Raw genomic sequence first — 26557 nt, 5'->3', positions numbered from 1 at the left:
ATCAATAATCTATTCTGCAAGTTTTCGTCTTGCCCCTTCCATCTACGTGACTCCCATGGCCCTCATATAGATGATAATCGATTCTTTGAGCTTCATCTTTTAAAAAATCTCATTGGAGTAGCCCTTGTGGTTTTTAGTGACTTTTAAAAAATTTTTAGTGGAGTATAGTTGATTTACAATGTTGTGTTAGTTTCTGTGGTACAGCAAAGTGAATCAGTTATAGGTATACACATGTCCACTCTATTTTAGATTCTTTTCCCATATAGGTCATTACAGCGTATTGAGAAGTGTTCCCTGTGCTATACAGTTGAGTGATTTTTGGAAGCCCAAGTTTATTTTTTACTTGAGGCTTCCTAATATAATTTTTAGAAATTCCAGAAAACTTATTTTTTATCCTGAGCCCTGCTTAGAACAAAACTTCCTAATATCTGAATTCACAGAAGTGCTCATTCATAGTCAACACAATTGATTCCTTGGGGTAGTAGTAACAGCAAACACGATCAAAGGATTTCATTACTTACAAACATCTGCTCTACGTAAATGGTTCTCCACATATTTAGGGAGCAGAGAATCCAAAACTTATATCGTTCTTTACAGGGCACCATGAGATATTTAATTCTGTAATACAAAGCAAAATTAGTTGTCAATAAAACACAAACTATTATGCACAGGAAATAGCAGGTCACGTGCCCAAGTACTCATGAAAAAAGCATGATCACCTATTTACAAACTTTTCTGTGAAAATTAATTTACTACTGATTCCCTTGGGCTAGCATCATTTTGGAGGAAAATTGGAGCATATATATTGCACATTTATCTTTAAAAGCATATAAGGGAATTCATGGGAAAAAACCTAAAATTTTTCACGTAACATCCGTGTTCTAAGAAGATGTTGTTTGAGCCATACAGCCCAACATTATTAAATGTAGATACTATAACTTGTCAGATAATTAATATCTGTCCAAGTATCCAAATTAGAAAATCAGTGAATCAGATTGTTAAATAATCTGCTCCAATCTGATACCAGAGCTGAGATTCTTGCTACAGCACAGCCATTCTCATATTTCTTCTTCATTGAGATCATCTATAATCAGTCAGAACTATGTTTTTGAGAGCTTCCTAACAGGGACAGAAGGCAATCTGCTGAAGTGGCTAGGAGCAAGGACAGTGCAGTCAGACCGCTTGGATTTAAATTCCAGCCCTGCTACTTATCACCCGGGTGATCTTGTGCAAGTAGCTTAAGAGTCTCAGCATTAGTATAGAGTCATAAAGCAGTAGTAGCTACATCGCAGGATCATTGTGACTGTTAAATAAGGTAATCCTTGTAGAGGATTTAGCACAATGTCTGGCGTGACATTAGTCTCCAATAAATGTCACCTCTGACAATTGAGTTGCCCTCATTTTCTGCCACATACTATGGAATCCTTATTTTTCTCTTTTACTGTCTAATCTGTTTTTTGCATAACTTAAAATACGCGTCCCAGTATATCCAAACGCTTCCTCCCTGGCTATCAAAAATTTCAAGATACACGGATGCATTTTCTCAGTTCTGATCTCTTCCACTTTGCAGCATCACCTGGACTTTGCAGCATCACCTGAGTGCCAGGGAAGAGTTAGCAGGTACAAATAAGAGCTAAGAAAGTCAAGACGTGCCAGAAACGGTGCTTTTGCAAGACTAACATTTCCAGGTGTCCTGAGGGAGAGGTTCTCCATCCCTGCTCAACCTTTCCTCTGTGCCAATTTTGTATCTGCACGTGAACTACATTATTTATTGCCTTCTTCCATAGGTGTCACCTGTAATATCAGTCTCACAGTGATACATATTTTTCTTTATTTGAACCAGACCCATCTTTCCAAATAGAATTCTAACCTGGACTTTCATCCACTCTAGTCCAGACCTCTAAAGAATGCTGCAAGGGAATTTCAAAGTTAGTGCGTGTTGACCCAGACTTTGTAGAATCTCACTCCTGGATCTCTTATTTCTGAGTTTTGCCTGCTGTTGAGACACCCTTCAAGATAAAACATTTCCTTTCTCATCTGGATGAATATTTCTTATTAGGGCAGGGCCACCCTTAGCCTCCTTTTCCAATTCCAGTTAGTGTGAAGTATTTATCTACCCCAAATGGAACTAATGGTCTCAGGAGAGAATGGATTCTCATCCTTAAAAGTGTACAGGCATGGAATTCTCTTCAGATATGTAAGATGGAACAAATGTATAAGCACATTCTGTATATTTCCAAAGAGATCCATTAATTTCCTCACTCACTTGTTCATTTGTTCATTCATCAACCAAATACTACTCTGCCAGAAATAAAAGAGGACATAATTTGGGGGAAAACTTACAGGAAGGAATGATTTTGGATGTTCTGTCAGACGCAGTGGTGGCTGCCACGGGGGGTCTTCTCTGGGGACACGTGGTGCATGAGAGGCCAACAAACAGGTATGCCTGAAGGTTTGCAGAGGGGATGCCAACCCAGAGAGAGAGACAGGGACCCATTGGTGGGGAAAAGAGAACTGTCAAAGAAGAGCCAATCATCATCCGGCTGACAGAACCCATTCCCAGTCTTCAGTTAAATCGAAACCGGTTGTGTCTCGCTGAGAAAAATAACGAATTATCTGGTTCTTTATGAGGGCAGGCAGAAGAGCCTTCAGGTCACATTCTAATGTTCTTGTCTGAAGTGGGGGACCCTATGGAAATCATAAATCGACAGATTTCATGGGGAAAGAGATCTAATTTCATGCCTATTTACATTCATACAAATGTCATATTGAAACTAGGAAGTATGTGCTGCAGCTGGGACACCCAGAGGCTCCCCTTAAAATTCTTTGTGCTGTTGGCTTCTATGTGATTTCTCAGGATGCTGAGTCACAGCCATGGGAAGACACCACTTAAACATTCTTCTAGGTGTTTTCAACTTTCTGTGACAGGTTTGGCTATTTTAAAATCAACGCCAATACTGCTCACTTTGTGACTCTGTGACAGGGGCCAAATGGGCCACTGGTAGGTCTCCTCCTGGGCTTTCCCAGGCCCTGGAGTGCAGCAGTAATGATCTGGTTAATGCAGCTCAGCGTTCTCCAGCAAAATCCCTTTAGGCCAAGGACTCCACGGGATTTCCTACCCACCTTGATGGATGTCCAGAATACTTCCGGCTATTTCTTCTACCCCTTGGTAGCCACTCTTTTCTTCATTACCCTCCAGACACTGTCTCCCAGTAAAATCCACTGCTCCTATCCCTTTGAGGTCTCGGGATACTCCGGTGATGAACTTTCTTTCTTTTGTGTTGTTGGCACGGTGCTATTTTGTTCTGTTACAAATATTAAAATCGGGAACTCGGGACTCACCTTACTTGCTAACACATACTCTAGTACTAGCACAAAAAGGTGGAGACTTTTGCCCCCTCCCATATCCATTTCTTGCAGATACTTGATTTTTTTTTCCCCCACAGGGCAAAGCTAGAGGTCAATCAGTTTCATGTGTCCTGTGACATCCAATTGTCCCTCCTCTCCAATCACCAGTTGTTAAACCTCTCTCTCTTCAGGGTGAGAGTCTTCCCTTTTAGGAACTCTGCTGGGGAGATGAAGAGGTGGTAGTTTCCCCTAAGTCCTCTTAGAATAGGTTCTAGGGAGGAGCACATGAGCCTTTCCCGAGAGGCTGAAGTATAGATCAGTATTGCAGATCAACTCCAGGCATAACCCAATCTTCCAGGTTCACCTGGATAGACCCAAATACAGAGGGTCAGAACTTGGAGAACTCTAACTGGCTCCCTGGTTGAGTTATACCATCCCAACAAATTTTCTTAGGCATGGATGATGATTTTTGAATTAAAAAAATTCAATTATATTTTAATAAGTTGGGGTATGTCTCACCAATTTGCCACAGTTCCCACTATTCCCTATTGTTTATACCTTTTTGTTACCTGGCATGACTTGCCAACATTTTTCTGGTCCTTGAAGCCATTCCATTTCCAGCTCTGACTTAAGTCACTGCTCTGACCCCCTACTAATTCACCTAACAGATGTAGGCTAAGGAAAAAGCACAGTGTTTGGCACATATAAAGGATTTAATGCATATTAGTTGATTCACTGAATTCATGAATGAATAAGACTTCTCTTCTTTTGGGATATACATACAGATCATCAGAAAATAAAATGTCCTCATTTTCAGTGGCTAGCAAGAACCAGAAGAAAATATCATCAAATTCTCACGCAATTTCTGATGCTACCTAATCCAGCAGAAAGAAGCCACACAACTACAGTATGGAAAGGATTCTGAATTAAAACAAAGACGAAAAACATAGATTTCCTAATAGCAGAGAGCCAAAGACCTTTTCATAGATCACGAACACAAGGGCAGGGGCTGAGGAGCTGGGCAAACTGTGCCAATGAGTGTGGCTGGGAGCTCCCCCACCCTTGTTGGCCCTGTGTTCTGCGGGCGCTACCCTTGGCAGTGTCCCCAGACCTGGACGCAGTAAGGTTCTGTGCTGTGTAAGAAACCAGTTCCCTGGGTTAGATGATGAATCTTCCCTGAGTCTAACACTTCGGTGGTGGTGATAGCAGTGACAGCTTCAGGACCACTATCTACACTTCTAAGTGTGCTACATGTTTGTTCTGACCCTCCAGTTAAGAACAGGGTGATGGGAGGGTGGGGCTGGCCAACAAAAAGAAGATCACAGGACAGGAACTGTCTTAGGAAAAGCCCTAGAATGATAGAATTTCAAGGAAGATGGACACAGTACTATGAAATAAGTTTAATTCTTTTGTACTTACCGATCAGATACTTATATAGTACTTAATACGTGCCAGGCACTGTTCTAAGCCCTTAAAAATATCAGCCTTAATCATTACAACAACTCTGTGGGGTAGGTGTTATTATTATTATTCCCATTTTCCGGCTGAGGAGATTGAAGAACAGAGAGGTGAGGTAACTTGCCCAAGGTCACACAGCTCTGATTGATGGAGTCAGGAAAGGAATCATTGCGGTCTGTGTGCTTAACCAATACTGTATGGCTTTGTCCCAGTGAAGTTCCAGGTCTGGGTGATAGGATGTGGGGTTAGAAGGAGCCATCCTTATACAATAGGACTTTCTGACTTCTCATGTCACACCCTTGTCGTGGTTTCCTCCAAAAACAAGAGAAGAAAGTGAGAGAGGTATAGGGTCACTCTCATCTTCTCCCCACTCTCCTTTACCTGACACTTTACCCTGCCTCATTTCTTCCTCTTCCCTCCCTGGCTCGGGTGCGGCCATTTCAGTACCAGTATTTACATTTATGCCAGTATTACTAATGATATTTAAACCAACATCAGAAGTATTTCAGGAGTTCTCTGGCAAAAAAAAAAAAAAAAAGGGAATTAAGAATTATGAAAATTGGATTCTAGCATTTCCTCTGCCTCTAAGCAGCTGTGTGACCTTTGGAAAATGATAACATCTCTGGACTTGTGGTTGGTTCTTCATCTCTTAAACAGCAGAGGCTGGGCTAAAATAATGCTAAGCTTCCAGAGAGTTCAGATACTTCATGATTCCATGATATAAACAAACAAAATATTTTAGCAAATGTTCCTCAAATGTTGATAAAACAACTTAAATTGACTGTGTTCATTTCAACCCCATGCATTTCAAAACCATGCCCTTCCCTCGTTTCTGTTTTCAGCCTTGTTTTTTTGTTTATATCAGTGTTCTCACTTGTTACCACAGAAAGTAAGGAGAACTTCATTCTGCCTGATCAGGTTTTACTTTATTTTATTATTTTATATTATGTTACCTTCTTCTCTTGCAGTTTGAATGTCATAATACAAATCAGAATAGTCCAAAATAGTGCAGAGCCTGTCAAGATTTTCTTGAGGAAATTCACAGGAACTTCCTGTATTTTCACAACCATTTAGCATATGCCAGATGGAGAAAATAATGCAATGCTTCCCGAGGAAGTGGGACATTTAGTAACGCGGGTTTTCACACATAAAAATACTATCTTTTATTTCTGAGCCGCCCATGGCTCTATGAAGGGGAAATGGCCAGGGATCTGCAGGGCTTTTGGCAAGAGGAAGTCGCTGTCTAAATTGGAGAAGACTCATTTCAGCTCTTTCATGTGTAAGTGCTTCTGTAGGTGCGGTGAGGACTTGAAGAAGAAACAGGCCCCCTGTTAGGCTTAAAGAGATTAGGCTTCTAGGAAAGGCAGAGTGAACACTGCGGATGAAGCTCCGTGGTGATAGGCAAGTTGAGAGTGTCCAGGCCAGATCAGTAGCTTTGAGGGCTCCTTCGGGGCCTGGGTCTGAAGCCACTGGCACCTTATAAAACTCGGGAACCAGACTGCTTGGCTCAGAGGATTCCTGTGGGGTCTGGCCACCATCTTCTGCTTTGGTTTCTGATTTTGTTATCACCCCAAGGCTTGGGGCCAGGATTCCACGTCCCTGCCCAGCCCTCTGCATGGGGCCACTTGAAGGTTGCCAGGCCTCTGTGTTGGACCCTGAGGTCCCCTATGGAGATGGTCTGTCCTCAGCCCAATGCCAAGTGGTGGCCCCTGTCATCCTTAATTTCTCTTCCTCTTGCAGCCTCAGAAAATCCTCTGCCTCCAAGACACTGGGGGATCCAATCACTTCTCCCCTCTCCACTGCTTCCGCCATGACCAAAGCCACCACCATCCCCTGAACTGGTTTTCCTGCTGCTGCCCTTGCTGCCCGTCCCAGGGATCTGTGGCCCTGTAACAAGCCTCCCCGAAACTTCGTGGGTTAAAACAGCACCCGTTTTATTGTTGCTCGTGATTCTGAAAGGATTGGCTGGGGTTCAGCTGGATGGTTTTCCTGTCAGTCCCCTTGCGGTCTGTCCCATATGGGCTCTCCAGCCTGGCAGCCCAACTCTTAACACGGAGTCTTAGGGCCCCTAAAGTTGCCAGTGTAGAAGCTGCCAGCCTTTCATAAGCACATCAGTACTTTGGTGAAAGTCAGTCACAAGGCCGGCCCACATTCAGTGTGAGAGGGACTTACGAAAGGGTACGGATGCTGGGGGCATGGTTCATGGGGGGCCACACCCCCTGCAATCTGTTCTAGGCACAGCAGGAGAAAGACCTCGTTAAAAGTGTGTCAGAGGGCTTCCCTGGTGGCGCAGTGGTTGAGAGTCCGCCTGCCGATGCAGGGGACGCAGGTTCGTGCCCCGGTCCGGGGGGATCCCACGTGCCGCAGAGCGGCTGCCCCCGTGAGCTATGGCCGCTGAGCCTGTGCATCCGGAGCCTGTGCTCTGCAACGGGAGAGGCCACAACAGTGAGAGGCCCGCGTACTGGGGAAAAAAAAAAAAAAGTGTGTCAGAGAAGGATCTGGGGGCAAACCGAAAATACCCAGCACACTGAACACCCCTACAAAGGAAGAGCTAGCTTCAGGAGCCTACCCTGCTGTGAATGTTCCAGAAGGAAACCAAATGACAAATGGACTCAAAAAGACAGATAATAACAAGTGTTGGTGAGAACATAGGAAATCAGAACACTCACACACTGCTGGTGGGAACTGCAGCGATTTTGGAAGACAGTCTGACATTTCCTCTAAAGGTAAAACACAGAGGTACCATACGATCCAGCAATTTCACCCCTGGGTATATAGCCAAGAGGACTATAAACATGTCCGTTGCATGCCAGTGTTCATAGCGGCGTTATTTATAGTAGCCAAAAAAGGCAGAAATAGCTCAAATGTCCATCAATTTATGAATGGATAAGTAAAATGTGGTAGATCACACAGGGAAATACTATTTGGCGAGAAACAGGAATGAAGTACTGATGCATATTACAACATGGACAGACCTTGAAGACACCGTTAAATGGAAGCCAGACACATAAGGATACATATTATGTGATGTCACTTACATGAAAAGTCCAGAACAGGCAGACATATAGAGATGGAAAGTAGATTAGTGGTGGCCTAGGGCTGGAGTGGAAGGAGGACGGGGGGACTGGGGAGCGGCAGCTCAAAGGGTTCAGGCTTTCTTTTGGGGATGATGAAACTGTTCTAAAATTGGTTGTGGTGATGGTTGCACAACCCTGTGAATACACTAAAAACCACTGAATTGTACATTTTCAATGGGTGAATTGTAGGTTATATTGATTGTAGCTCAATAAAGCCGTCACCAAAAAAAAAAAAAAAAAAAAGTGTGTCAGACCACCCCTCTCTGCTCAGAATGCTCCAATGGCCTCTCGTATCTCTCAGAGTGGAAGCCAAAATCTTGCCTTGGCGTCCAGGGTGCACCCCCTCTGCCCCTTTAGCTCTCTGACCGCGTGCCTTCCCGCTCAGCCGTCTCGCTCTGTTCCAGTCACCCTAGGCCCTTGCGCTCTCCAGAATTTTCCAGGCTCTGCGTCAGGGAGTGCTTTTCCTCCACATGTCTCTAAATTCCTCCTTCCCATCCCTGAATCTTCACCCAGTCAACACCGTCTCCACGTTTTCCCTGGCTGCCCATCTACAATTGCAATCGCCACCCTTCCTGTTCCCTGCACCCTTTCCTACTTTTATTTTTCTCTTATGGACCAAAACCATTGAACAAAATGTATACTTTACTTTTTAATCTTATTCTTTTGTCGTTCTCCTCGTGGTAGCATGGTAGGCAAAGAAAGTAATTCCGTAACAGCAGGGGTTTTGCTAGTTTAATTCACTGCGGTAGCCCAATGCCTAGAATAATACCAGGCAAGCAGTAGGATGGCTCAGATATGTATTGAGTGAATGAACGAGTGAGTGAGTGAATGAATCCTGGCTCCCACCTCCATGTCAGACTTCTGCTTGGTGCCTTTTGAGATCCTTGGGCCCTGTTTGTCTAAGAGTGTATAGGTGGCCACCCAGGCGAAACCTCCCGAAGTGGGCCTTGAAAGATGGGGGTGGGTTTCAGACAATGAGTTAGGAGGGTGGACGTCCCGGTGGGCTTTGGTGCTGTACTGTACAGCACATGAACAAAGGGCAGAGAACCATCTTGCAGTGGTGAGCCTCAGCGGTGGGAAACCAGGATTCAACGGGGAAAGATGTAGAAAATCACACTGCCTCCATCAGGGTTTTCCAGATTACAGAGGGCTATGAAAACCAGAGTCTCTCAAACAGGAAAAACAAAAAGCACTAAAAGTGAGAGCATAACGGATGGATTATCTATAGGATGCCAATGAACTGGGCGTCATGGGGTAGATGCTTTCTACAGAGTCACTGATCCGCACCACAGTGCTCCAGGAAGGTAGTATTCCTCCCGCTTTCCGGATTGGGAAAATCTAAATCACATAACCAGGTCAAGATCCAGAGTAAAATAGAATTTAATTTATGTCTGCCACTGTTCCTTATTTACACAGTCTTCACCTCACCGCTTAATGGCCTTCTTGTACTCTTCAAAAGAGATACTCGATCCTAACTATTTGAGACTGAGGAAAGAGCACACAAGTGGTTTTTGGATGGAATAATAAGAGAATCTATTATCCCTTAATTCATGTATGAGTGAGCTTCAGAAAGTTATTAGTTGAAGGTAAATTAATAGTCTTAAGTTATCAGGAAAGTAGGATTTACTTTCTACAAAACATTTCGCCCCCTTGCTGCTTTGCTGACTATGAAATTTTTTAGAGCTTTTAACATCCTGACTTCCAGTTTGCAAATGTTGCATTTGGCAAGTAGGGAAATCAGTTCTTTCACACAATCGTGAGGCGCCAGTATCTTATTCGCTTTGGTCTGGCTGCATTCTTGATCTTTACTAAGGTAGGCCCATGGATTCCCTGAGAAGTGGTGGGCTTCATGTAACCAAACGTATTCACCAGCAAGCTGGGGGTGTTCGTGGGGCCTGCCTTCCAATAGCCAGAGGAACTGACCTTCACGGTCATTTCCAGCTCGAAGATTCCACGTTGTTTACTAAGATCACGCTCAAGAGTGCAGGGCATGTAAAGGAAATTGTAAACAACTTCGTTTATTTAAGGCCTAAAATATATGAAGTGGGGCAGTGAAAGAAAAAGTTTAAAAAGTGAATGAAAGGCAGAGTAAAATGGTTTGTGTTATGTATTTAAGCTAGAAAAAGCTACTAAGGACTTTGAATAGGAAGCACAAGCAACAAAAGAAAACATCAGCAAGGGGGACCACATCAAACTAAAAGCTTCTGCACAGCAAAAGAACCAGTCGGGCTTCCCTGGTGACGCAGTGGTTGAGAGTCCGCCTGCCGATGCAGGGGACGCGGGTTTGTGCCCCGGTCCTGGAGGATCCCACGTGCCGCGGAGTGGCTGGTCCCGTGAGCCATGGCCGCTGAGCCTGCGTGTCCGGAGCCTGTGCTCCGCAGCGGGAGAGGCCACAACAGTGAGAGGCCCACGTATCGCAAAAAAAAAAAAACAACAAAAAAACAATCGACAGAATCAAGAGGTAACATGGGGAGCAGGAGAAAGCATTTGCAAAACACAATATCCAATAAAGGGTTATTATCCAAAATATATAAGGAATTCCAACTACTCAGTAGCAAAAATACCCTGAATAATCCAACTGAAAAATGGGCAAAGGACCTAAATAGATGTTTTTCCAAAGACACACAAATGGCTGACAGGTGTATGAAAAGGTGCTCAACATCACTAATCACCAGGAAAATGCAAATCAAAACTGCAATGAGATATCACCTCACATCTGTTAGAATGGCCGTTATCAAAAAGATAAGACAACACAGTAAGTGCTGGTGAGGGTGTGGAGAAAAGGGAACCCTGTGCACTGTTGGTGGGAATGGAAATTGGTGCAGCCGCTATGGGAAACAGCATGGGGCTTCCTCAAAAAATTCAAGATAGAACTTTACCATATGCTCCAGCAATTCCACTTCTTGGTATTTATCCAAAGAAAATGAAAACACTAACTCAAAAAGGTGTATGCATCCCCACATTTCTTGCAGCATTTTTTTACAATAGTCAAGATATGGAAACAACCTAAGTGTCCATCAACGGATGAATGGTTAAAGAAAGTGTGGTATATATATTTATATACACAACGGAATATTATTCGTACATGAAAAAGAATGAAATCCTGTCGTTTGCAACAATGTGGATAGACCCTGAGGGTATTTTGCTAAGTGAAATAAGTCAGATAGAGGAAGACAAATGCTGCATGATCTTACTTATATGTGGAATCTAAAAGGAACCAAACAAAAATCAGAATCCATGTTTCCAGGGACTGGGGGGTGGGCAAAATTGGGAGATGCTGGTCAAAGTCTACAAACCTCCAGCTATAAGATGAATAAGTTCTAGGGATCTAATATTCAGCATGGTGAGGACAGTTGACAATACTATATTAAACACTCGAAAGTTGCTAAGAGAATAGATCTTCAATGCTCTCACCACAAAAAAAAAAAACAACCAACTTGTAATTATGTGAGGTGATGGAAGTGTTAACCAACCTTACTGTGGTAATCATTTCACAGTATATACATGTATCAAATCACCACGTTGTACACCTTAAATTTATACAGTTATAAGTCAATTATATCTCAATAAATTGGAAAAAATGTATTGCTATATATTTCATCAATTCCATTTTTTCCAAAGCTATATTGAAGTATAATTTATACAACATAAAACGCAACATAAAATTCACCCACTTTAGATCTACACTTCAATGGGTTTTAGTAAATTTGCATATATATGCAACTATTACCACATTCCAGTTTTAGAATATTTCCATCAGCCCCCCCAAATTCCCTCAGTTAATCCCAGCTCCGACCCACAGCCCCTGGCAACCACGCATCAGTTCTTAATATTATCACAAATGTACTCATAGAGAGCCTAGTATTTCACAAACTATGTGAGATTTTTCTGTGTCTGTGTGTGTGAGAGAGTACACACACTCAGACAGCTGAAATATGAAACACCAAAATAATGCTGTATATTGAACTGTTTTCAGGATGTGTGCTTGCTAATAATCTCAAAAAAGCTGAGATTTTTTTCAAATGTAAAAAAAAAAGTGTTAAAAAAATTTTTTTAATGCTCGTACTGACTTACTGGTTAAAGAGTGAGTTTCAAAATTGTTTGTTTTTAATTAGCATTGAGACTTCACTCCAATATATAATTGGACCCCATTATATAAAAGAGATAAAACTAAGCAAGCAGCAGGAATAAGGGAAGGAGATCTGTCTCACTGATCCTTCGGACTCTCCCCCCAAATCCTCTGTCCTTCCCCGTAGCTCCTTTCCTGCTTGCCAGGTGACACCTTTAAAAATATCAGTCACTCAGTCCTCCCCAAAGGTCCCTGTTCCCCCCGAGAGACAGAGACCTTCCACCTGACTGGGCCACATACTCAGCTTTTTCAAACTAACGGGGAGGCGTCCTGGGCATACCTACCCCCTCTAGAAAACACAGAATCCTCCACTGTGCTAATTGTGGGTGAGAGGTGTCATCACAACCTTTACTCACATATTTGCAGATATAATCCTTTTCTTTACTTCCTCAAAGGGTTAACCACATCCATTATTAGTGGCTTTGATTTAAGCTTATTTCTCTAATAACACAAATTCTCAGTGAACTTCTCTTTGTCACTTTTAAGTACTATTAAAATGATGTTTCATCTGTCTTGTGTGTGTGTATATATATATGTATATATATATACACACATACATACACACACATATATGATTTTGATGGCCTTTTTAAACGTCATGATTAGGAGGTTTTTGTCCTTTGACTATTGATGTGATGTATTTTATTATTTGCTTAAGTAGTGCTCACGCATTCTTGTTTTCTGGCATAAATCCCACTTGGTCATAGGAAGCTATTCATTTAATTCATTATTAAATCTTATTTCTGATCATTTTCCTAAGTACTGTGCATCTGTATCCATGTTGATATTGTTCTGTTAATTTTCAGGGGAGTGTGTGTTCTCAGCTTTCAGTATAAGTTATGCTCACCAGGAATTAGAAATCTTTCTCCCATTTTTTCATGGAACAGTTAAAAAGTGTGGGAATTACCTCTTCCTTGATAAGTCTGAAAGAATACCCCAGTAAAACGGTCTGAAACTGGAGGTGTTTTTTTGGAGATAATTTCTTGGCAAGCTCTTTTTTTTCTTTTCTTTTTTCTCATCATTATTGGCCCCATTGATGTTCTGTTTCTTCATGTTCTGTCTGGTGACTTACATTTTCCAAGAAAATTATCCTTTCAATACAGTTTTCAAATGTATTATAATAAACTTCACAGTGTATTTTTCTATTTTAAAAAAATTTACCCTTATTCATAGTATATGTTCTTTTTTTAATCCTATTATGGCTACTTGAGTGTCTTTCTCTCTTTTCCCCACATGATTAAACTTGTTCAAAATGTGTCTTTTAGTTTGCTTGGTTTTCTTTTTTTGAAGAACTAGTTCCTAGATTTACCAATTGACTATTACTCTATTATCTATTTCATCAGTTTTTTAATTTATTATTTTCTAGATCCATTTGTTTTAGGCTTATTTTGTTGTGTATTTTTAAATATCTTGAACTTAATGCTCAGCTTATTTATTTTATTCTTTTTGTATTAATGATACTATTAAGGGCATCAATTTGCTTCTGAAAAGTGCTTTGGCACATTAACATATGTTTTCATGTGCCGTGCCTCTGTTGTCATTTTAATTGTTTTCTTTTTTATTAATTTTGTTAAGCATATCAATTTTAATTTAAAAAAATAGGGCTTCCCTGGTGGCACAGTGGTTGAGAGTCCGCCTGCCGATGCAGGGGACGCGGGTTCGTGCCCCGGTCCGGGAAGATCCCACATGCCGTGGAGCGGCTGGGCCCGTGAGCCGTGGCCGCTGAGCCTGCGTGTCTGGGGCCTGTGCTCCGCAGCGGGGGAGGCCACAGTGGTGAGAGTCCCGCGTACATCAAACAAACAAACAAACAAACAAACAAATAAATAAATAAAATAAATAAATAAATAAACAAACACTTGTCCCCTCCTCCCTCTCACAACTCTATAGACCTTTCCTCCATCCCCCTGACGGTTGGCACCGTGGGCGATCCAAGGCAAACCTGATGTTTATTCCTTATTAAGCAGCCTATTTTCTTTTTTTTAATTTATTTTATTCATTTATTTATTCATTCGTTCATTTATTTCCGGCTGTGTTGGGTGTTCGTTGCTGCGCACGGGTTTTCTCTAGTTACGGCGAGCAGGGGCTACTCTGTTGTGGTGCGCAGGCTTCTCATTGCGGCGGCTTCTCTTGTTGCAGAGCTCGGGCTCTAGGCACATGGGCTTCAGTAGTTGTGATTCGTGGGCTCAGTAGTTGTGGCTCACGGGCTCTAGAGCGCAGGCTCGGTAGTTGTGGCGCAGGGGCTTAATTGCGCCGCAGCATGTGGAATCTTTCCGGACCAGGGATCGAACCCATGTCCCCTGCATTGGCAGGCGGATTCTTAACCACTGCGCCACCAGGGAAGTCCCCAAGCAGCCTGTTTTCTACCAAGTCTTGCTCCAACTTAAAAGCTGTAGAGTCACAGTCCACGTGGCTCTGCTAAAATAACAATAGTCCTCTGCTCCCATAGCTTAGCCTTGTCATTTTGATTAAATAATTTATTCCTTCATACCAGGGGGCTCTTTGGTGAATGAATCTTTGCCATAAAAGTTAGATACAACTACAGTCTCCCGACTGCGCTTTTCTCTAGTTCTTCCTGTGTCCGCCTGCACCTCAACGATCTTTCCACTCCATGAAGCAATGTGTCATTGCCTATGCCCTTCCTCATTCTGCCATTTTGCATGCATGGGGGTTGTACTCTCCAAATGGGTAATGGAAGGAATATACTTGTGACATGGAACTGGGGATGGGGAGTTGTCACTGGCTGCCTCGGAGAGTGGCTGTCTCAGAGATTAGAGTGTTTCTGCAGGGCTCTTTGGTCTACTAATGTTTCATGTCTGTGGGATGCAGCGATGCAGGTGTGAGTGCCTTCCTGTCTGCTTCACATGATGTCCTCTTATGTCTTCTCTTTCAAAAGGAACATGCAGCAGCTTCAGAAAGCTTTTCAATCCCATCCATTACTCATGTAACTCTTTGAATTGCTTTCAGATGAGGGAAAATTATAAATAAGTTCTCTAGGGGTCTCTGCTTTGGCAACTTTATACTTCCTTGTAGACTCCATGGACATTTTGATGAAGAGTTGAGGAAGAATAAATTAGAACAATTAGCTACCTGGCATCATAGCCCTCAAGTTATAGAGTCAATAAATACCTTTATTTAACTTGTTAAACCCATGAACTCACTTTACAGTTTTAATGCCCTCACTGGTAACTCACATCACATGTTTGGAGTATCTAAAGGCCTAGATTAACAATGATTTTGCCAAAACCTCCTCCTTAGAAATTCTGGACTGGTGAGATTCTACCCCCATTGGCTTCTTCTCAAAGAATTCGTTCATTTATTAAAGAGAAATGCTTGGCCTAATCTAATTAAAGTGTAGTCCATGAAACAAAAATGGTTTTTAAAAATCTATCACTAATAAAGTTAACAACTATCGATACATCAGATCTCCAGTTATTTTGTAGTAATACCTCCCACCACGTGCTGGGATAAAAATCATTACTTCCTTTTCATTTTAAATGTTAATCTTCAACATACTCATTCCCAAATTTACATCTGAAAGTGGAATGTTGACATCAGAAGTTTGATGAAACTGAGATACATACTATTTAGACTCTGTACCCCCAACTGTCTGTAACCAACCGCAGAATGACATTTCGAGATGAATGGATAGAGGAGAATGCTCATTTGTAAGATTCAAGTGTGTAAGACACAAGTTACTGACTACTCTTTATATTTATTCCTCAATCCCTTACACTAGGTCTTCCAGCCCAAAGCCTTTAACTGCTTTACCCAGTGTAGCCTTTAAAATTCTAAATCTTAACTTTTTAATTTAATTTTTATTTAACATTCTAAATACAGTAACCAGACAATTGCTGTTGATAAGACCTAAGCCCGATTATCTTTCCTCTACCGAAAATCCTCTAGTGGGTTATCAACTCTTTCAGGGGAAAGCTGAAGACCTTATAGTGGCTTAGGAGGCTCTACACCTTCTGGTCCTTCTAACTTTATGTTTCCTTCCATATTGGTCTCTCTGTCACTACTTCCACCCCAGCCACGCAGGTCTCGTTGTGATTCCTTGCTTACTGTAGGCAGACACCTGCATCACAGTCTTTGCACTTATTTTGCCCTTCTACCAAAATGCTCGTTTCTCCGAGATAAACTGATTTTGCTTCTTCATCCATTTTGGACCTTCATTAAACATTACCTTCTCAATAGGGTCTTTCCCAAACATCCTCCTTAAAACTGCAACTGTCTTTCCTCAACATCATCCCCCTACTTCTTGTCTGCAGCACTTACCACCATCAGATGTGCTCTGCACTTTAATTATCTACCTTGTTTGTTGTGTAACTCCCCTCCCTAGAAGGTAAACTCCATGAGAAAAGGGATTTGTCATGTGTCTCTTCACTTTTCTACCCCACGTGTGTAGAAAACTGCATGGTACACATAAGTGCTTAATACATATCTGTTGAATATTGAGAGACTAAAGCCTTCAAAGCTATTAAATAGTAAATAACCACATTGAAAACAATACAGAATTTTATTTATATTATCCTTCCTTATTTTGATCTAGATGGTTTTCCACATTGTGACAAAAGTGCAGTCCCACAGGATTTATAGATATATATATATATGTAAATATATCACTCTGCTCAACTATATCACCTTTACTATTATTTTAAAAAGCAGAGATATGGATGAATGATTTCTCCCAGATTCTGAAAGTCAAAAAAAAAAAAAAAGAAATGAAAACAACGAAAAGCAAATAACAACAATAACAAAAGAACGGATAACAAAAAAACAATAACAAAAAAAGCTGTGCCCGCTTTAGAGCCATCAGACGTTGACCTCAAAGACAATACGGCTCTTTCTCTCTCTTACAGCATGGTTCTCACTCAACCAGCATGTCCTTCTCGGGGAACATCAAAGGAAGCCTCAGCCTTCAAGGACCTTTGAGATGGTATGTCTGGCACGGGTGAATCGACACGAAACTGCTACAAATTGGTGTATTGTTACTACCAAAATATGTGATATTAACATGTCCTGCGTGGGAAAGAAAATGTTCCTCTACCCTTCTACGTTCTTCTGGCTGGTCTAAGAATTAGATTGATATGAGACAGATTAACAGGAGAAAACCATATGAGAACCCCACATACATGAGAGATTCAAAGATACAAAGGTAAAATGAAGTCTATATGCCATACTGAGCTAAAGAATGGGAAAGGGGCCTGGGACTTAAAAGATAGGAGGGTCATTCACAGGATGATAAGAAAAGCAGATGGTTGGTAATTAGATGCTTGCCCTGCCATATAGATGGGGCCACTTAGATAAAATTTATCTCTGGTAATAGCTCCTTTTCTAGGAAAAATCCCCAGTTTAAATTCTTCTAGGTAGTTAAGAGACGGGCATTTGTTCTCTTGAGTCCACAGAATCTCCATTGCTTTTAGCTCAAAATAATCCACATGCCAAAGTAGCACATCCTGGGGAGGACCGTTTTGAACCCACTTATAGTTCACAAAAGATCGGTAAAGTAACTAAACTCCTGGCCATGAAATCCTAGTGTGAAGTGAAGACAAAAGAGGTGGGGAGAGAGAAACCCCAATAACTGTCCTTAGGGCGAGAGATGGAGCTGTCAGTTAACGTGAGTCTGTGAAGATTTGCCTTCTGGTATGCCAATCAACCATTGGAGTCCTGTAGGAATTCAGGAAGAGGAAAGACGAAAATGAGTCAGAATTGTTTAAATGTTTTCCAGGAAAAGGCAGACTTTTCTTGGGCATTACAGAATCAGTGTAATTTGCAGAAAGAAGGGGAAAAAACGTGTATCTTAGGAGCCACAACATTGAAAAACACTCCAAAAAGAATGCATAGGCATGGGCTAAGTGGGCAGCCATCAGGATACCAGTTTTGTGTAAATTAAAATTTGCCATTAGGGAGCCTGTTGAAATAATTTTGGAAAGGAGGTTTGGGATTTCTGATTCGGGTGCAGATTCATTGAGACTTGAATTCATTGATAGAGCTAGACAAAGGAGGATCAGAATTTATATTCCAGAGAATTGAAAGAAAATTCTTAACCATTATGGTAACATCTAGCCTTGAGAAGGAGAATAAAGTGGAGAATGCCTTTGCTGTACACCTGAAACTAACATAACATTGTTAATCAGCTATGCTCCAGTATAAAATAAAAATTAAAAAACATGTCTAACATGATATGCTAGACATGAAATCATCAGACCTTAATGAAAGATTTAAAAATTTATAGATATTTTGAAATTACACAAGGGTAAGAGGATATTAAAAAATGAAATGAGGAGTTTTGTAAACTTGAACTCAGTCCTTTATTTTAGGAAAACCAAGTGTATCTGACACGACTTAGTTCATAAACGGTCATTTGTTATATTTAAAATCTGAAAGCTTTTTTTTTGAAATTCAGAAGGTATTTTAAAATGTACTCATTGAATTTGCTTTTATATGTTTTAAATTGTTTTACCAATGGACATTCCTCCTGCTAAATTCATTTCTCCTAAGCCAATTTATGGGAAACAGACATAGAATGAAGGGAATGAAACCATCCATATTATTAGTAACACAAGGAAAGTTACTTTGTTTTTTGGTTTTAGTGCTCTTTACTGCATCAAGCAGATATAGAAGGCAGCGGATTTCAGGAAGAATCTGAGGGGAAAGGAAAAGAAACAAAGAATTAGCCTTGGTGACGCTTCGGACAGGTGGAACTTTGAGTCTCACTTGCTAAGCCATCGTTACCATTTTATTTGTAGAAACATCGTGAACTTCCATAAGCCAGAGTTCATTTAGATATTAATTCTCTTTGATATGTGTGATATTGTGAGTTATAATAAGAAATATATATTTGGTCTTCATTCCTATTTCTGACACAGAGCTCCTAAAACTCTTAGAATTTCCTCAGTGATGAGAGGGGTAAAGGCGTCTGTGGCTATGTTAATTAGGTGACTTTTGGACCCCCTCGAGGATGGGGGCTAGTTGCCAGTGGAGCCCAGCAGTGCGATTAGAGGGTTGGGATTTCATGGGGAGAGTGGGTGCCTGGAGAGGGCATGGAAGCTCCATGACCTTTCCCTGTGCTTTGCCCTGTGCATCTCTTCTATCTGGCTGTTCCCGAATTACATCCTTTTATAATAAACTGATAATCTAGTGAGTCAAATGTTTCTCTGAGCTTTGTGAGCTGCTCTAGCAAATTAATCCAACCCAAGCGGGAGGTCGTGGGAGCCTCCAGTCCGTAGCTGGTTGGCCAGAGGCACAGGCCACAACCTGGACTTGCAGCTGGTGTCTGAAATAGATGGGGGGACAGTCGCATAGGGCCAAGCCCTTAACCTGTGGAATCTGATGCTGCCTCTGGGCGAATAGTGTCAGAATTGAGTTGAATTCTTGGACACTCAGCTGGTGTCCAAGAGCTGCTTGGTGGAGTTGTGAGGAAACCACCCCCCATGTTGGAATCGGTACCAGAACCCATGCAATCTGTTAGCTTATTTTTAAATTAGGTGTAAATATTTGCAGATGAAGACAATGTTTTTTAATCTGTTGTGAGAAATAACCCTAAACTGGGAAGAAGCAGGAGTGCCCTGTGATGGTTACCACTGGTTGATCAAGAGAGGGGGGTCTGGACTTCTGCTCCAGTTTACCTCGCGGTTCTGTGATTTAATCTCCCTAAGCTACAGTTTCCTCAACTATCAAATATCACTCAACAGGACTATCTTGTAGGGTTGTTGTGAGAATCAATATCCAGGGACTTCCCTGGTGGTCCAGTGGTTAAGAATCCACGCTACCAATGCAGGGGGCATGGGTTCGATCCCTGGTCGGGGAAATAAGATCCCACATGCCACATGGTGTGGCCTAAAAATATAAATAAATAAAATTTTAAAAATAAAAACAGAATTAATAGCCACATAAATGTCCAGATAATCCATATAAACTCCTAGTCCAGCACCTGTAGTCAGAGACCAGGAAAACTCCAGACCGAGTTACATTCCACTCCTGGGGATGCGCTCCTTCTTGTAACATAGAAATGATTTCTCCTATGCAGGCTTTAACTGTACTGCATACTCTGCAATCAGCTTTTTTCAAAATGGAAAACGTTATCTCTCTTTATCTGCTTTTGAATCTATTTAGCAGCATGTGATAACTCACAGCAAATTTCTTGCCAGTTATTAATATACTCTTCTGTTTCAGTGTCTTCTTCACTCAGAAATTCAAATATTGTTTAAGTCTAAAACAACCAAACACGCAGGCAAAATGTTCCCTTTGTTTTATTAAGGTGATTCATAAAGAATGTCTCCTACAGGGTGATAGATGCAGTTTTATCCATTTTTACTTTACACTATATTCTTCTTGCTTCAAAAAGGAAACAGCTGTTGCAAGAGTAAATTTCATTTATTTTGGAGAACTTTTTTCTTCTTCTGTAGATCTGTTGGGAAACAAGCCCTTTTAATATCCTGGAGAAGATTCCATTGCCTTACTACAAAGTGAGGCCCTCTGTCCACTGCTAGGTGACTAATTCTATCCCACCATCAGTAAACAATTGCAGATTTTTTTTTTTCCTGCTCTCCATCTTCTGTTGATGGACTGATATTCCCTGTAATAGATTTTCCCTATCCTATTCGTTCTATTAAGAAATGAGTTAAGAATCCGTTCTTGGGAAATAGTGTCATTCTATTCTTCTGTCTAACCATCAATCTGGCATTTACAGTGGTGCTGTCTTTATTCTTCCCTTTACCCATATCACCACCCATTCATGTTCAAACACTCAAATAGACCCACTCCAAACCTCCCCTGGGGAATCCTTGCCTCAGAATAGAAATGTTCCTTGTCAGCCATGACAAAGACAAGCCAAGGGCATGGAGACGCTCGCAAGAAGTTGTTTGTTTTGTCCTGATCTTCAGGTATTATCTTGTCTACGACTGTGTTCTTGCAGCCTTTTTTCTGGTATCCAGCTGCTTGCAACATGTGGTTATTTGAGGATAATTAAGCACCCCTTGATGATGAAGCTGAGCCTACAGAAGCAGCCACCGAAGAGGGTCTTTCTCGCTGTCTGCAGCCATGACTAGGGGGACGAGCTTCTTGTACTTTTTCATCCTTCTCAGTGGCAGCCATGGAGGAGTTGAAGAAAAAAACAAAACAAAACATCTGCAGGACACTTCTGACATACAAGGATGCGTTTGAACATCGTAGTAGCATTTGCTAATGCCTCTTTCGTTCAACAGAATTTGCAAATCACGCTTTTTCCCCCTCAGAACAACTTGCAGTGTGGAAATGCTTCCATATGCTCCAAGTTGTTCTCATCATTTTGCTGAAGGGGAAACGAAAAGACCAGCAGCACAGCCCAGGCTGTGACTTGCAGGAAGTACGTAGCTATGGCGGGCGTGCACGGCAAGGTGGCCTCCATCGCCTGTGACACCAAACACGTTGGATTCTCAAAAGTCGTACTCCCTGCTGAGGCCAGGTAGGTAGCTTGTGTCTTTAAAAGACACCTTAGTACAAATTCATAAAGAATTCTGCAAGGTATCAGTCTATGTCAATGCTTCTCAGTTCATTCATCAGTGAAAAAAAAAATGTTTATCTCTTGTGTTTCAAACAGTGTGGAGGGCCCACGTTCCAATGGTCTTGTTTTTCCAAAACCTGGCAGAGAACAACCCTTTTTGCATATTCTTGTACCAGGGTCCATTCCACTAGTCATTAATAAGATATTAACAGCTGCTAGGTCCAGAGTCAGCAAGGATATCAGTTAAATGCCCCCTTCCCTTCACTTCAGAAAATGGTCCTGACCCACTGAGGCGAAAATGAAGACAGAGTTGTAACATGCCTATAAAAAGCCTTTAAAAATCATGACGTACAAGAGTATGTCAAAGCAGAGATGTAGTGTCAAAAGCATGATAGAGTTGATTCTGCCCTCCATAGCCAGGATTCCAAAAGACTGACGGTCATTCATTCCCTAGCCATTTCAACAAAGACTTACTGAGCACCTACTATGTGCCAGGCCAGAGATACCAGGTGAGATCACAGTCCCCTAAATTGAAGAGCTTATAGTCCAAAAGGAAAAAAGTTAGAAAAGCAAACAGATAGCAAAAATTTATATTAAAAACAGTAACCTCTCTACAATCTAGAGGACGGAGTGGCTAAATCTGCTCGAGGAATCAAGAAAGGTTCATGAAGGAAATGGCCTTTGAGCTGAGTTTGAAGGAGAGAAGGCATATTTCCAGGTGCCATATCAAGGATGGCTGTTTTGATCAGAGGGAAAAACACATGTAAAGGTGTATGTGGGATGGTGTTTTCAGGGAGCATGAAAGAATCCACATCTTCAGAGTAGGAGGCCAAGGAGAGCCATGGGGACAGACCTGACCATGAACATGGCTGTCTGCTACACTAGGAACTGTTCAGGGAGAAGGAATAGTGAGGATCACTATTCAGAAAAGCAATGTCATTAGGATTTTTATTATAGAAAAGTGACTACAGACACAACATGAGGGATGAAACAGGACGAAGAGACAACAGACAACTGACCAGTTAGGAGGCTGATATCAATCAGACTTAAGTCTCCCAGGGATCAATATATACCAACCAGACGTGGTATTTATTTTTAAAGAACATGGTAACTCTGGCAGATAATCTAAACTATTACAAATCATCAAATTGAAAAATGAGAATACCCACATATTCTTGTGTCCAAAATGTCTTGAGTATCCATTTTCAACATTCAATTCTCTCCCACTGCAGTAAAACACAAATTAAGAAACTAAATTTGAAAGTAGCCTCTTGTAGGTCTTGGAAGGAAAAAAAAAAAGGACCTCTGCTGCTAAAAGTTTAGCAGATCCACTTATTGGGAATATTTTTTTTAATTTTTTTAATACTGTGAACCAGCAGTTGGAAATTTAGAGCCACCTTCTTTTCGCTCAGAAAGTTGGAGATGCGGTTCTTGGATCCGACACTTTCCTCTGGAAACTCAATTCACCAAGTGAGTCTGATAAGCATCACTGTGTCTCTTGGGCTCTTGAAAAGGTTTTCTTTTAGGTTCTGGCTTATCTTGGATTCCTTTTCAGAACCTTGCATCTTTCCCACATGTGTTGTTCTTTTTCATTTTGTGAGCTAGATCACGAAGTCAAGACGTTTTTTAAGGGAAAAAGAAAGGAGCAAGTGGATTTTTCGCTGCTCTGCTGAATTTCATGCCTCCCAACTGAAGGGATGTTTTGAAACAAATCAAATAAGGTCTCTATCACTGAGCATGTTGGCATTTGAATAATGAGTTGTCTGATGATTGCCCTCACTTATGCACCAAACAAAACCAAGCCAAAGAAAAACCTTGGCTATAACTTCTGAAAACTGAGGTGAACTTGATGGAGAAAAGAAAAGCTCTTCAGATCCTGAGAAGGCATTTTCTACTTTTTGAGCCAGCTTCCAGCGTTTGTGATGCGATTAAATTCTCTGAAACCTGGTGTGCTATTGAACAGGGCCTTTCCCATTGTTGCTGGGCTGGGTGTACCCACATGAGAAGTGCAACTTGAGGCATCAGAACGATGAGAGATACAGACTTCAAGGGCAGGAGAAAGAGCTAAATGGTGCTCTTTGTTTCCAAAGCACATGGTACAAAGATAAGCCATCTCATCGCACCATCCTATGGGCCTCTCTGGCCTGGCAGAGGAGGGCAAGGAGAGTGATTCAGTGCTCCATCCCTGGCGTGTAGACAGTGTGGTTTATCTAGCGTGTGAAATCACACCCTCGGACTCTCCTTAATACCTGCTTACGAGGAACTCTCCGACAGGGGCTATGTTCTCATGACAAATCTAGTTCAGATGCTGAAAATGATAGCAATTTATATCTTTAATACCATAAAATCCCATTTAAATGGGTCTTCCCATGCAAGACAACATCATACCAGGGCAGTGGGTCTGATAAAGCTGATACTCATCGTGAACTTATTTTCTTCGTCTGCCCTTTGCCCTTCCCACTTGTAGCCCAGAATAATCAGCAGGAAGTAAAGCAAGATAGAAGGAAAGCTGCATATGCTGCAATGCAATGGACGAAAAGGGGATGGACAAGCCTGTGGCACCGGAAAAGAGCGTGCCAGCTCAAGCCACTGTTTGTGAACTCACCCGAGTTAGCATAATGAGACCACTTCGAGCTAAGTTCTCAGCAGATGTGGCAGGGCTCAGCCACACGATTCTCATGAATGGTCCTGGGAATCCTGCACTGGAAACCTCAGCCCTGGGCTGAGAATTCTCTCCATTGTTCTAGATCCCCCCAAACTGTAAACGGTTGTTACGTAAATGTCATGTTGCTTAATTCCCAGTGTATCTTTTTTCTCTCGACTCCTCCGTCAGACATAGGCGTACGCATCCAACTGGTCCAGATCTTGTTCACAAGGAAAGCACACAGCCGGTGCGGAGGGAGATATGAAGGTTAATATCTTTGTACCTCGCCTGTGCTTAGGGAATGAGGAAGGCAAGTGGTACCATCATCACTGGGGCACACTGCTGAGTCCGGGCTGGCCTTCCAGTTTCCTTATGTAGGTTGCTGTTGCTCAAAATTGCCTTTCTAATCAAATCACAATTGAAATGGCAGAGAGAGACATAAAAACAAGATCACAAAACTCTTTTGATGCAATGCCCCAAAGAAGTGAATATGCCATTGCTAAACAAAGATGTCAGACGAACCATGAAAGATGAACCGTGCCTGCTGCAAAGCTGTTCGATCCTTAAATTCTGTTTGGCCAGCAAAGAGCTAATCATGGACCACTGCCTCCAGATCATAGCCCAGCCAGGCGTCTCAGCAGCCACCCATCTTCCCCAGACTTCTCCATGTGTGCAAACGAGTGTTGCTGCAAAGAGGCAAAGGCACATATCCCGGAAATGTCAGCTGAGAAACCTGGGAACCCAGACACTCATTGATGGGGACAAATGAGCCCTCCAGGTAGAGCTCTTTACTTTCTTTAGAGTTTAAATTTGACCTTAGATTGTTGGAAGTGGTGGATTTGGGGAAGGATGTGAAAAATCTGCTCTTTCTCCTGCAAAGATATCAACTGATAAACCAGGAATGGTAACCGTAACAAGAGCCTGTCCCTTGTCACAGAATGTCCAAGCTGGAAGGGGTCCTAAGGCTTATGGAGTTCCAACCCTCATTGTACAGATGGGAAACAGGATTGCAGAGATGACGAGTGACCTATAAGAAGTTTACAGCGTTCAGGGTAGGGGCAGAAATGGAACCCTGGTCTCTTGGTTCCTACTTCCGTGTCCTTTCCAGTAACCTGGACACACACACAAAATTTTAATTTTAATTCATTAACCCACAACTGATCAATTGAATTCTCAAGTTCAGATGTAAAGCCCCTTAGGTCCAACCATGATTTTGCTCTGTCTTATTATTTTTTTGGATCATTAAATGGTAGATTTCAGAAAGAATCTTTTGGATTTTTCTCTTTGGCTTTTTATTTCTTTTATGAACAAATGTTAACCCTTACAGAAAGAAATAATATAGGTAAACTTTTGTGTAATGAATATGTTTCCCATCGTCAAAAAATAGTCTGAATAACTTTAAAAAGAAATTTAATTCCATTACTCTGAAATAGTTTAAATGTCCTGCAGTGTGAGTTTTTGCAGAATTTGACCTGCATTGGGCTATGGAAAGTAGTACTTACATTTGAAAGCCAGGGCTCTGGAGTCAGGTGACCTTGGATTCAAGTGTCTCTTGTCAATTTCAGTATGTGATGTTGATTGAGTTATTTAGTTGCTTGGAGTTTCTGTGATTTTCACTGTAAAATGAGAATGTTAATATTACCTGACTCTCAGGCTACTATGAAGAATAACTGAGATGACATAAATAAAAGGCCTAGGAAAATACTAGGGTATTTATGTCCTCAGTAAATGTTGGTGACTTTCCATTACTGGTAGAAATGACCTATGTAATTATGCTTGCCAAAAAGGCAAGATTTATCACAAGAGATTTTTAGCTATGATCAATTTATCTTGTGTTAGCCATCCTCATGCCCTTCTATATTCACACACACACACACACACACACACCCCTCACCTTTAGAATGAACATAGTTTCCCCCAAGGTCTACAAGTAGGTCCCATAGCAACCCTTGTCTCAGGAACAGGGTAAGGACAAGGGAGAGGGGACCAGGTTGATTCAGCCTGAGGCCTTTTTCCTGTGCTCTCTTATATTTTCCTATGTGCCACCCAAGAAATGAATAATCATCTTTTGTTCTGAAGCTAAAAACTACAGCAACATCATTACCCTGTTGTAGGAGTGATAGAGAGCATGGGGGTGAATTTTGGGAGATTTTCAGTCAGGAGAGCAAATATAGCACCTGTCACATGCCTTGTAGTAGTTAATATTAATCAGTCCATATTGGCTTATTTTGCTTGTTGGTTAGTTGTAGCCAAGCTGTGGCTCTGTCTTCATGCCAGGTTCCAAGAGCCATGGGAAAGGTGGGCAGGAGAGGGATTATCTTGCCTGGTAAGGAACCTCTTATTGGTTCCCAACAGCCTCTTTTGTTCTTTCAAATCTCACCTTCTGCAAGCCTGGGTCAGTCCCTTTGATGGTGACT

The 26557-nt window shown here is 41.7% G+C and overlaps 1 long non-coding RNA gene across 4 annotated transcripts in view; it reads left to right on the top strand.

The window, feature by feature from the left end:
• The window catches only part of LOC307192065, a 238336-nt gene that overhangs the window by 201519 nt on the left and 10260 nt on the right, over positions 1 to 26557 (top strand). For 3 of the 4 annotated variants that reach the window (XR_013829953.1, XR_013829954.1, XR_013829955.1), the window contains exon 6: positions 16872 to 16948. The exons of the other annotated variant lie outside the window; for it this stretch is intronic. This is a non-coding gene — a long non-coding RNA (uncharacterized lncRNA). The remainder of the gene's footprint in view (positions 1 to 16871; positions 16949 to 26557) is intronic. 4 annotated transcript variants of the gene reach the window in all.

The sequence above is a fragment of the Stenella coeruleoalba genome (assembly GCF_951394435.1).
Source record: "Stenella coeruleoalba genome assembly, chromosome: 9".
Classification (NCBI taxonomy): domain Eukaryota; kingdom Metazoa; phylum Chordata; class Mammalia; order Artiodactyla; family Delphinidae; genus Stenella; species Stenella coeruleoalba.
This window is presented reverse-complemented; position numbering and strand designations above follow the sequence as displayed.